This window comes from Schistocerca piceifrons, chromosome X, assembly GCF_021461385.2.
Source record: "Schistocerca piceifrons isolate TAMUIC-IGC-003096 chromosome X, iqSchPice1.1, whole genome shotgun sequence".
NCBI lineage: Eukaryota > Metazoa > Arthropoda > Insecta > Orthoptera > Acrididae > Schistocerca > Schistocerca piceifrons.
In genome coordinates, this window is record NC_060149.1 from 840,174,778 (window position 1) to 840,185,521 (window position 10,744).

Below are 10,744 nucleotides of genomic sequence, written 5' to 3' on the forward strand. Positions count from 1 at the left end.
CCCCAATAACTGGTACAGTGGGAGGTCTCCCATGCCCTGCACTCACGGTGATTTGCAGAGTACAGATGTAGAAGTGCGATTGTCTATTCAAGCAACCCACTGTTTTCCCACTGCAATTTATTATTGCGTCAGATGTCACACAGTAGTCTATAATAATCAAAATACTGATTGTTAAACAATGTATTAAGCTGTTTATTCTAAAAGACCATTCAAGATGTTAATTCCATTTCTTATTTAACGTTAATATTTCAATAACAATGTGAATTATGTTAATTAGATTAAATTAATGAAATTATGTAATCGTGTTTCAGCAGTACGAGAAATCTGCCAGATTTTCGGCTGCCAGTTGAGAATATTTTTCGGCTGAGTTGGCAACACTGCACCCAAGGAATGCCACGATAATATTCCACAGACCATAACGCTCCCTCGATTGTTAGAGGGTGTTTGTTTTTAGACGCTTGACGCTATACATGCCAACAACCGTCTGTCTCATGGAGCATAAAACATGATTCATCTGAGAAAGCTACCTGTCGCTACTAAGTGGTATAGATCCTGGTCTGTTTATAACAAAAGCATTTTACACCATCGAGGATAGCAGAGTCAAAATAGCTAACAGATCAGTGTCTATCCTGCAAATACAGGGCAGGCAGATTCGAAGAGGAGAGAAGAGAAACCTGGGGTATGGGGAATATTAGTGTAGAGGATTTTAAAATTGAGGTTAGCTTATTACATGTAGAAGTATGAGAAGAAAATCTTTGAACCTCATTTTCTCTATTTTATATTTTTTTACGTTATTAAAAGTCTATTCTCAAAAAGTATATGCTCTAATGCTATGAAATTTTCAGGAACTTTTCGCAACATGTTGCTGTCACCCTGGAACTAAAAAATACGAGATCCTGCCACTACATTCTGATTTTTAGATGATTGTATGTAGAAAAAAAGTTAATTTTGGATGTGCAAATTTGAAAACTCCGTTGGTGATACAATTTGTTCTGTAAATTAATAACTGTAGTTCAGTGCTCTTATAGCCTTCCCAGGACACTAAAATAAAATTTTCCGATTAATTGCAAGATTAGATTTTGAGTTATGGCTTTTTATAAAAAAAAGACAATAAAAGAATTCAAATTTCTGGCAAAATATTAATCCTGCATATTTCATTATATTTTTCCGTTAACACACAGCTCTTTTGCTTTACACATGCAAAAGTTTAGATTTTTACATTAATAAATAAGGCTGTAATGATTTTTTAAAATTAATATTTACATTCTTCGTTACTTCCCCCCTTAAAGAGCAGCCACTCACAGAGATCCAGTGCGAGTTGTAATTGTCATATGGCAGCGAAACTTGGTACATATTCTAGCGCTTTAATGCAGAACCAACTTACCAGGTTTAAATTTGGAGCTTTGAACGCAAGAAACATATACAGAAATGTTTCCATATGTAATGGATTAGGAATGGGATTTGGGCAGAAAAGGTTAAACAGATAAAAAATGTGTAATGTATATTTTATTAGCAACCGCAGCTTACGCAGTTTGTTCTGTATGAGCACTGGAGATGTCAACGAGATGCTGCATGCATAAAATGATGTGATCAACAGTTGCTCGTACCAGTTGTGGTGGAATTGGGGCAATGTGTTCCTGTGCACCGGCCTTCAGATCAGGTCAAGACCGACCATGTCCCTGGTAAACGTGTTCTTTTAGACATCCCCAGTGCCAAAAGCCCCATGGATTCAGACCAGATGATCTTGCACGCCATGTCTCAGGAAAACCTCTAGAGATAACATGTTCATGGAAGATTGCAGTATGGAGGGCTTTCACTGGGCAAGCGACATGAGGAATTGCCCCATCTTGTATCAAAACAGTAGTTTCCACACAGTTACGCTCTTCCAGAGCAGCAATCACAGGCTATACAAGGTTCTTGACAATGTGCAGACAGCTGAAAAGCGCTCAGGTTTTCTCTCTTCACACAGTCACACACAGTGAGCGCAATGGCTCTTCATGCACAACACATGGTTTAACATTTCCCCAAATTTGGCAGTTCTGTGTATTCATTGCACCCACTCCACATAATAATACCCAGCCACATGTCATCAACTTTGATCCATGGTAGAAACTGAGAGAGAATTGAGAACACTGCTACAGATCATAAGGGTTCAGTTGCTGCAACATCTGGATCATGCGTAGGTATCAGTGTAAAATAGATTGCAAAACTTTACATACTGTTGACCATGGGATGGACAGTTCTCATGACGCTTAATGAGCACTAACACTATCTGGGTTGGTGGGGGTGGGGGCATATGCTGCATGGTCAGTTGCAGCAGTAGCAACCCTGTAAATAACTTCCACCAGGATAGGACGCTTTCCTCTTCCAACTGTCACACCAGACTCACCCGTGTTTTCAAATTTCATTATCATCTTCTTTCAAAAATTTAATGACATCAGGCCTCTCCTCAGACCTTTTAGTTGGTTATACCCTCTCAATGCAGTACTATAATTGCTGCTGTTCACATAAAACAGTTTTGCTGACAGCTTATTGTCCCTCTCAATAATCACACAGTTCAGCCATGTTATAGGTTGCCAGATGACAGCACGGATGTCCGCATTAACCCAATAGCATATCTACCAAGTTTCGCTGCCATATGATAACTACAGCTCACACTGGACATCCGTAAGTAGCTGCACTTTGAATGTAACCACCTGGTACCAATGTGGTCTTTCCACAGTAAACAGTTATCTATGGTGACATAATTGAATGTCTATATATTTCAGTTAATAATGAGTTAAGTTGTAACAGTCATGTGGTACAGAAAATATTGTAGGAAAGGTTAAAAAAATACTGCATTTTATTTTCATAATTCATAGCAGTTGCAACAAATCCAGTAAATCATGTGCTTACTCAAGGGCTATCCATTCTCTGCTATGGCATTCATTAAAACCAATGTTTTCATTTCAATAAAATCTTTTCATGAAATTTCATGCAACAACCTTCAACTCTGAATGAAAATAATATCTTGTAGCATCTCACTTATATGGGGAGGAATGAACATCCCAATAAAATAAGAGAAATCACAGCTATCATAGAAAAACTTAGACCACAGGTTGATGTAAGTGCAAGACAAGCCATTGCAAATGTCAAATGCTGGTGTATTAATAACCAATGTAACCACCAGAATGTTGAATGAAAGCATGCAAACATGCATGCATTGTGTTGTACAGATCCAGATGTTAGCTTGTGGAATGGAGTTCCATGTCTGTTGCACTTGGTTGGTCAGTACAAGGATGGTTAATGCTGTTTGTGGATGACGCTGGAGCTTTTGCTATGGCAAGAACAAATGTGATTTAGGGACTGTAGTACTTTATAGAGAAATATGTAACATAGCATGAGTACAAGTTGTGTGTAGCACTGAACACACTCACTGGACAATAGTAATACAATTACAGAATAGGCTGAGCACTTGTCTGTGATCACTTAAATAATATTGTTTCTCTGGCGGCTCACCAGGGTGCTGATCCAGGTGGCCTCTATAAGCAGACCTGTGAACTGTTTGGATGTGCGATTTCTGAAATCGCGCATATCATGAGTGAAGGTACATCACTCCTCCCTTTCAGGGGTGGGAAAACCACATACATACATAAAAACTCTAGGCACAGAAAAATACATGGTACAGAAGAAAAGCACTGGTACAGAAAAAAAAGCATTGTACAGAAAAACAGCACTGGTGCAGAAAAAAAACACTGGTGCAGAAAAAAAACACTGGTGCAGAAAAAAGGCACTGGTGCAGAAAAAAAGCACTGGTGCAGAAAAAAAGAGGCACTGAGATTATGAGTCACAGAAAACACTAATAACAGCACTGATGTCCATTTCATTGCCTGACGACGGCAACTGCTGCAGCAATGTGGTAGGCAGGCACCAGCGAGTAGGGGCAGAAGTGATGAGGGGGCAGTTAGGACATTCTGTCGCCCCTCCCACGAGAGGCCATAGGGCACGATTGGGGACAGCACCCCTATAGCAATGTCACTGTCGAGGTCAGCATTCAGTGCTAGAGATATAAGTGGGGGCATCAGAGACCCCACTGTGGTATGAACTGGACCGTCAGCAACACAGGAACAGGCATCGGCAGCAGCGGGGGCAGGGGAGGCAGTGAGCCCTCCAGAACAGGCCCCACCAGGCACAGCCACAGCTGGTCAAAGTGACGGGATGTCCACCTGTCAGGAGTGTGGACAATGCACAGGTGCTGGCCCCTGACACTTGATGACAGCCAAATCCACAAGCCCTGACAGGCGCACCTGGCCAGAAATGAGCCGGCAATGCTACCACACACGGCATCAGATGCAGCAGGTGAAGGAGGGTCTGTGGTTGGTGTCCATGAAGCAACTCTGCCAGGATCTTGTCCCCCACTTGAGTGAAACAGTACAAACTCAAAAAATGGTCTAAAGCAGCTTCAGGGTACCTGCCAGATAAGTACTTCTGCATCTGAGTTTTAAACATCTGAACCATGTGTCTGGCCTCACCATTAGACTGAGGATGAAATGGGGGAGCTGTGAGATGGTGAACACCGCTATCCTGACAAAAAGATGCAAATTCTGGAGAAACAAACTGGGTGCCATTATCAGTAACCACAGTAAATGGGAGTCCTTCAACTGCAAAAATCTTAGACAAGGCAAAAATAGTGACCGTCATGGATATGGACGGACAATGCACCACATAGAGAAACTTGGAATAGGTGTCCACTACAATGTGCGAATATTGATTTAGGAAGGACCCAGCAAAATTGACATGTAGACAACTCCATGGGTGCTGTCGCATCAGCCAGGGATAAAGATGCCTGCAGGGCCACCTGTTGCTGAACACTGAGTTCAAGCTGCAATAAGCCACATAATGTCACTACCTATGCTCTGCTAGTACTTGCTGGCAGGCCAAAGCTTTGGTGCAAGAGGTTCCCCAAATTACTGACATGTAGAAGCTGCAGTAAATCATGGTGTAAGGAAGGGGGAATCACAATCCAGGGAGCAGCGTCACCTATAGATAACAAAAGAACCCCCGTCAAACACAGAAGGGTAGTGCAGGAGTGAGAAGTAATTACACGAGAGATAAAAGGCACAGCTTGGGGCTTTTCCTGGCCAACTCTGCAGCACAAAAGAGAGGACCTGACTAAGTACAGGATCCTCAGCGATGGCCTATGCTATCATGACACTAGTGATGGGAAAACCATGGACCGTGTTCTGGTTCTCAATATCTAAATAGAAACAAAGCAACTCATCTCATTCAAATGCCGGTTATGGCTCGATTGGAAGGAGAGGAAAAGAGTCCACCACTGCAAACAATGCGCTGCCATGTCCAGCATGGAACAGTTAAAAAGAGTAACCAATGGCTAGTGAGCTGTGATTAAATGGAACTTAGAACCATTCAAGAAGATGTGAAATTTCATGAGAGCTAACACAATTGCTAAAGCCTCCTTTTCAATCTGAGAATACTGCTGATTAGTGGGAGTTAAAGTCTTAGAAGTGTAAGCACTGGGTTATTCAGATCCATCTGCATATTTGTGCGCCAACACCACGCCGAGACCTTGCTAAGAGGCAGCTGTAGCCAACACGAGATGTTGACCAGCCTGAAAAGTGGCCAGACATGGGGCAGACTGAAGCTAACATTTAAGCAAAGTGAACACCTGGTCATAACCTGGGGACTAGAAAAAGGGCACATTTTTATAAAAAGCATATGCAGTGGCTGAGCAACAGTGGATGCGTCCAATAAAAACTTACGGTTGTGCACAACTTTATCTAGGCACGCCTGCAGTTCCTTAATGTAGGTTAGACACGCCAAAGCCGCAATTGCATCAACATGGTGATGCAATGACTTTACCCCTGTGTGAGAAACCTCAAAACCTAGCCACTCAACTGATTGGTAAGATTGCACTTGAGACCCGCAGACAGCAAAGCAGAAAACAACGATTGGCGATTGCTAAGGTGATCTTTAGTGGAAGAACCTGAAACAGTGATACCATCAAGTTAATTGATGCACCTGGGTACAGATGCTGACAGCTGTTCTAAAAATTACACGTTAGTGATGCCAAAGGCAAGTGCTGATCATGGTATAGACTGAAAAGTGTATTGACAATGAGAAGGCGCCTAGTGGCCTCACCCAAGGGGTGCTGAAGGTTTGCTTCTGACAAATCAGTCTTGGAAAAGTAGTGGCTGCCTTACAGTTTAGTGAGCAACTCATCACAGTGGGGCAAAGGGTATGTATCTATCATGGACTGTGCATTAATTGTGACATTGAAGTCACCGCAGAGGTGAAGCTTACCCGACAGCCTCTTAATGATGACCAGTGGTGTAGCCCATTCACTAGAAGAAAGAATGACATTGAGCGACTTCAAATTGTCTAATTTGGCCTTGACAGAGTTGCGCGACGTGACAGGCACCTGTCACACCCATAGAAAAAACAAGGGTGGGAAGGCTCTTTCATGGTAATGTTGGCCTGAAAACTGGTAGCACAGCCGAGCCCAAGGGAAAACAGAGATGAAAACTTACAGCAGAGGGACACAAGCTGTTGATATGGAACTCCATCTGACACTAAATTTACCTCATTGGCAATGGAGAAACCTAAAGTGTTAAACTCATCTAACCCGAACAGGTCTGCAGTATGGGAATGATCTGCATCAAGGAAGGTGAGAGGGAAACAACAGATTTGTAAGAGACAGTAGCAGAGAACTGACCTAGGATGAGAATCTGCTGTTTATTGTAGCTAACCAACATCCGCGAAACCTGTGTGAGAGGAGAAGATCCCAAATACAAATATGTTTGTGCATTTGCTAAAGTCACTGCAGCACCTGTCGACCCCCAGTAGCTGAATGGTTAGTCAATCCTCTGGGCCCAGTAGCTGAATGGTTAGTCAATCCTCTGGGCCCGGGTTCAATTCCTGGCTGGGTTGGGGAATTTTCCCCGCCCAGGGACTGGGTGTTGTGCTGTCATCATCACCATCCTCATCGACTGCAGGTTGCCGAAGTGGCATCAAATTCAAAGACCGGCACCTGGCGAATGGTCTGCCCAATGGGGGGCCCTAGCCATATGATTAAATAAAAAACTGCAGCTCCTGTGTCCACTTGCATTTTTAGCAGTTTATTAAACATGCACAAGTCAATAAACAATTTGTTCGGGGAAAGAGTCATTGTAGAGAGATAGTTAATGTCCATCGGTACTACTATGTCCGCCATGTTTGAAGAAGAGTTGCACACCGATGCAATGTGGATTTTCTTTCAACATTTGTTGCAAACCATCCAACACTTAGGACATGCAGCACGAACCATCCAATGCTTAGGACATGCAGCATGATTGTGTTGGATGAAGTGGTGTGGACAAGACAGAATGGGGGCACATGGCCACTGCTGCAACATGGCCTGTTGCTGCTGTGTCTGAAACCGATGCTGCCACTGAGTTGAAGGTTGTACTGCTGCAACACCTTCCCCATCATCTTGAACACTTGCAGCGTGCCTAACAGTATTTGACCGAGCAACTTCTGATGCCTCCACCCCCACAGAAATCTCACTGCCTGCGGCCCATGACACTTCAAAGAACTGTGCTATATTGAGGACATCCATAAGCGCCTGATTCTCACACTGAAATGCTTTCTCGCGGACTTCCCTATCCAGGACCAGATGAATAACATCTTGCCCCATGTGATCAGTGTAGGATTCATGATGGCCACTAATGATAAATTTACAATGGTGGCTCAACCCGTGTATTTCTCCAGCCCAGGCTTTGTAATATTGGTTTGGGCGTTTCTGACAATGGTAAAATTCCACATGTCACAATGACATGCATTCTGACACAGTAATAGGTTGATAGAAGCTTGCACATTTCATCAAATTATGACCTGTCCAGTTCTTGCAAAGGTGCAAGATGGTGCAACAACTGATAAATGCGTGACAAAAGGCAGGAAAGAAACAAATCCATACCAAAGTTTGCATTGTTTATGTGAAAAACCTGGAAATGTTGGCGTGATTGTGTCTTCTGGTACTCCAAATCTTCAGCCAATTCATCGTATGTCCAAAGGACAATGGATGCACTGATAGGAGAGTAGCCTGCTACAGACACGTAGATTCCACTTGATTTAGAGGGGTGGTGAGAGAGTGCTGTTTTTCGGTACAAGTCTGCTGCTGGGCAATAATATGTTGGAGCATTTCTTCCATGGAGACATTTGTCAGGTGACTTAGCACTGACACTAACACACAGAGAAAACAGAGCCCTCACTTGTTGCCAAGTTTGCTATATCAAGACCAAATATGGTATGGAACTCAGTAGTTTATAGAGAAATATGTAAGATACAATGAAGTACAGGTTGTGTGTAGCACTGAACACATTGACTGGACAACAGAAATGCAGATTACATAATAGGCGGAGCAGTCATTTGCGATCATTTAAATAATACTGTTTCTTTGGCGGCTCACCAGAGTGGACCAGGGGACAACCTAGGTGGCCTCCACAAGAGGGCCTGTATAGCACACATCGTGAGTGATGGTACATCAATTTTCATGCATATGTGCTCAATTGGAGACAGATCTGGTGATTGAGCAGGCCAAGGCAACATGTCAACAATATGTAGAGTGTGTAGGGTTACAACAGCAATATGAGAGCACGCATCATCCTGTTGGAAAACACCCTCTGGTGTGATGTTCATGAATGGCAGAACAACAGGTTGAATCACAAGATTGACATACAGTTTTGCAGTCAGGGAGCATGGGATAACCATGAGAGCACTCCTGCTGTCGTACGAAATTTCACCCCAGACCATAACTCTAGATGTAGGTCCAGTGTGTATAGCATGCAGACAGGTTGGTTACAGCCCTCAACTGACCTCCACCTAATAAACACACAGCCATCATTGCCACCAAGCCAGAATGAACTTTCAACAGAAAACAACAGAACTTGATCCTACCCTCCAATGAGCTCTTGCTTGACACCCCTGAAGTCACAAACAGCGGTGGTTTGCCACCAGTGGAATGAACGCTATAGGGTATCTGTCTTGGAGCTGTCCTTCAAGTAACCAGTTTGTAACAGTTCATTGTGTCACTGTGGTCCCAACTGCTGCTCAAATTGCTGCTGCAGATGCAGTACGATGCACCTGAGCAGTATGCCACAATACAATGATCTTCCCTCTCGGTAGTGCCATGTGATGATGCAGAGTCTGGTCTTCTTGCGATCACACATTCTTGCGACCACCACTACCAGCAATCATGTACAGTGGCTACATTCCTGCCAAGGATTTTTGCAGTATTGCAGGTGGAACATCCAGCTTCTTGTAGCTCTATTATGCAACCTCGTTCAAACTCAGATTATGACACCTTTGTCATCTTAAAGGCATTCAATTCAATTCAATCTTGACTAACTTCAACTCACCATGTCCACTCTAAAAGGTAATTAATGCTCGTGACCATTACAGCATTTATTTAAAGCAAACCTGATATGCATCCTCATACTGACACTACTAGTACCACTCTTAAGCGACTGGCACATAATTTGAGTAGACATCATCTTTCAGATGTAGAAACATGCTTACAAACTTTCGTTTATGTCACACAACTCCTCCTTGGTGTTGTGATTTTTTTTTCTGTCGTCGTATTTGAAAGTAGTGTCTTGTACCCTTTGCTAAGTACTTCAGTGTGAATTGCAGAGTAATCATATAGATGCGTTATAACATGGTATTGATACCAACCCTTATGTTGCTGGTTCCTTTATTTTCTTATGAACAACCTTCACTCCATTATATTGTTGAAAACAAGACAACCTGAGAACAGAAAATTTTTAAATGTTCCTATGATACTCATATGTATGATGCACATTTACTAGGAGGTAGCATAAGCATGATCACAAATTCATTTGATATTCAACATTATGGTACAAAATTACAATTCATAACAAGGATACTGTGACAAGTGGTAGCTCACTTTCTTGTACTGTGATTGGGGGGGGGGGGGGGGGGGGGGGGGAACTATCGGCATCTACAGACTCTGAAAAAATGAGCTTCTAATTTCTTACTTCCTGCAACTGGCTTTAAGCTTATGCTGTAAGACTAAAGAATAGAATCAATGCCTTGGGAGGTATCATGGAGTAGAACTAATTCACTGTGCATCTAGCAAAATGCTAGCAACTTTAGTCAAGTATAACATTTATAAGTAAACACAGGAGCTGAACATGAGTGTTATTTCATTCAAAGCTGCCAGCTATGAGTGTGATCTCCCTATTTGTCTCCATATCCATTGCCTGAATTTGCATGGATGATTGTTCTGCCAACACACATGGACTTTGTTCTGTTGTGATTGGTACTCTTGACAATACCTTTGTCTCACAGAGTTCCTCTTTAGATCTCCTTCCTTCAATTCACCAATGCCCAACATTTTGACAATAAATCAACAACTAATTATCTGAGCACCACATTTATCTCAGAATACTTACCATGATATTATTGTAAAAATAGTTGCCATGTTGGAAATGATTACTTTTCTGAGAATTTAAACTAAACATTTTATCTCAAAATCTAAATTTATTCAACAGCAAAGAAAGGAATCAGTCCTGTCATAACAGTTTTGAAATAAGTATTTTGATAATAGACAATGGAAACTGCGTAACTCCATTTTGTTAAATTTTGTAAGTGAATGGAAAATGGTTTCTTAAGAAATAACATAAAGTGATACAGAAAGTTGCTAGAAGTGTAACTGTGTAATAGAAGCCTTGTTATTGACAGATTAGGG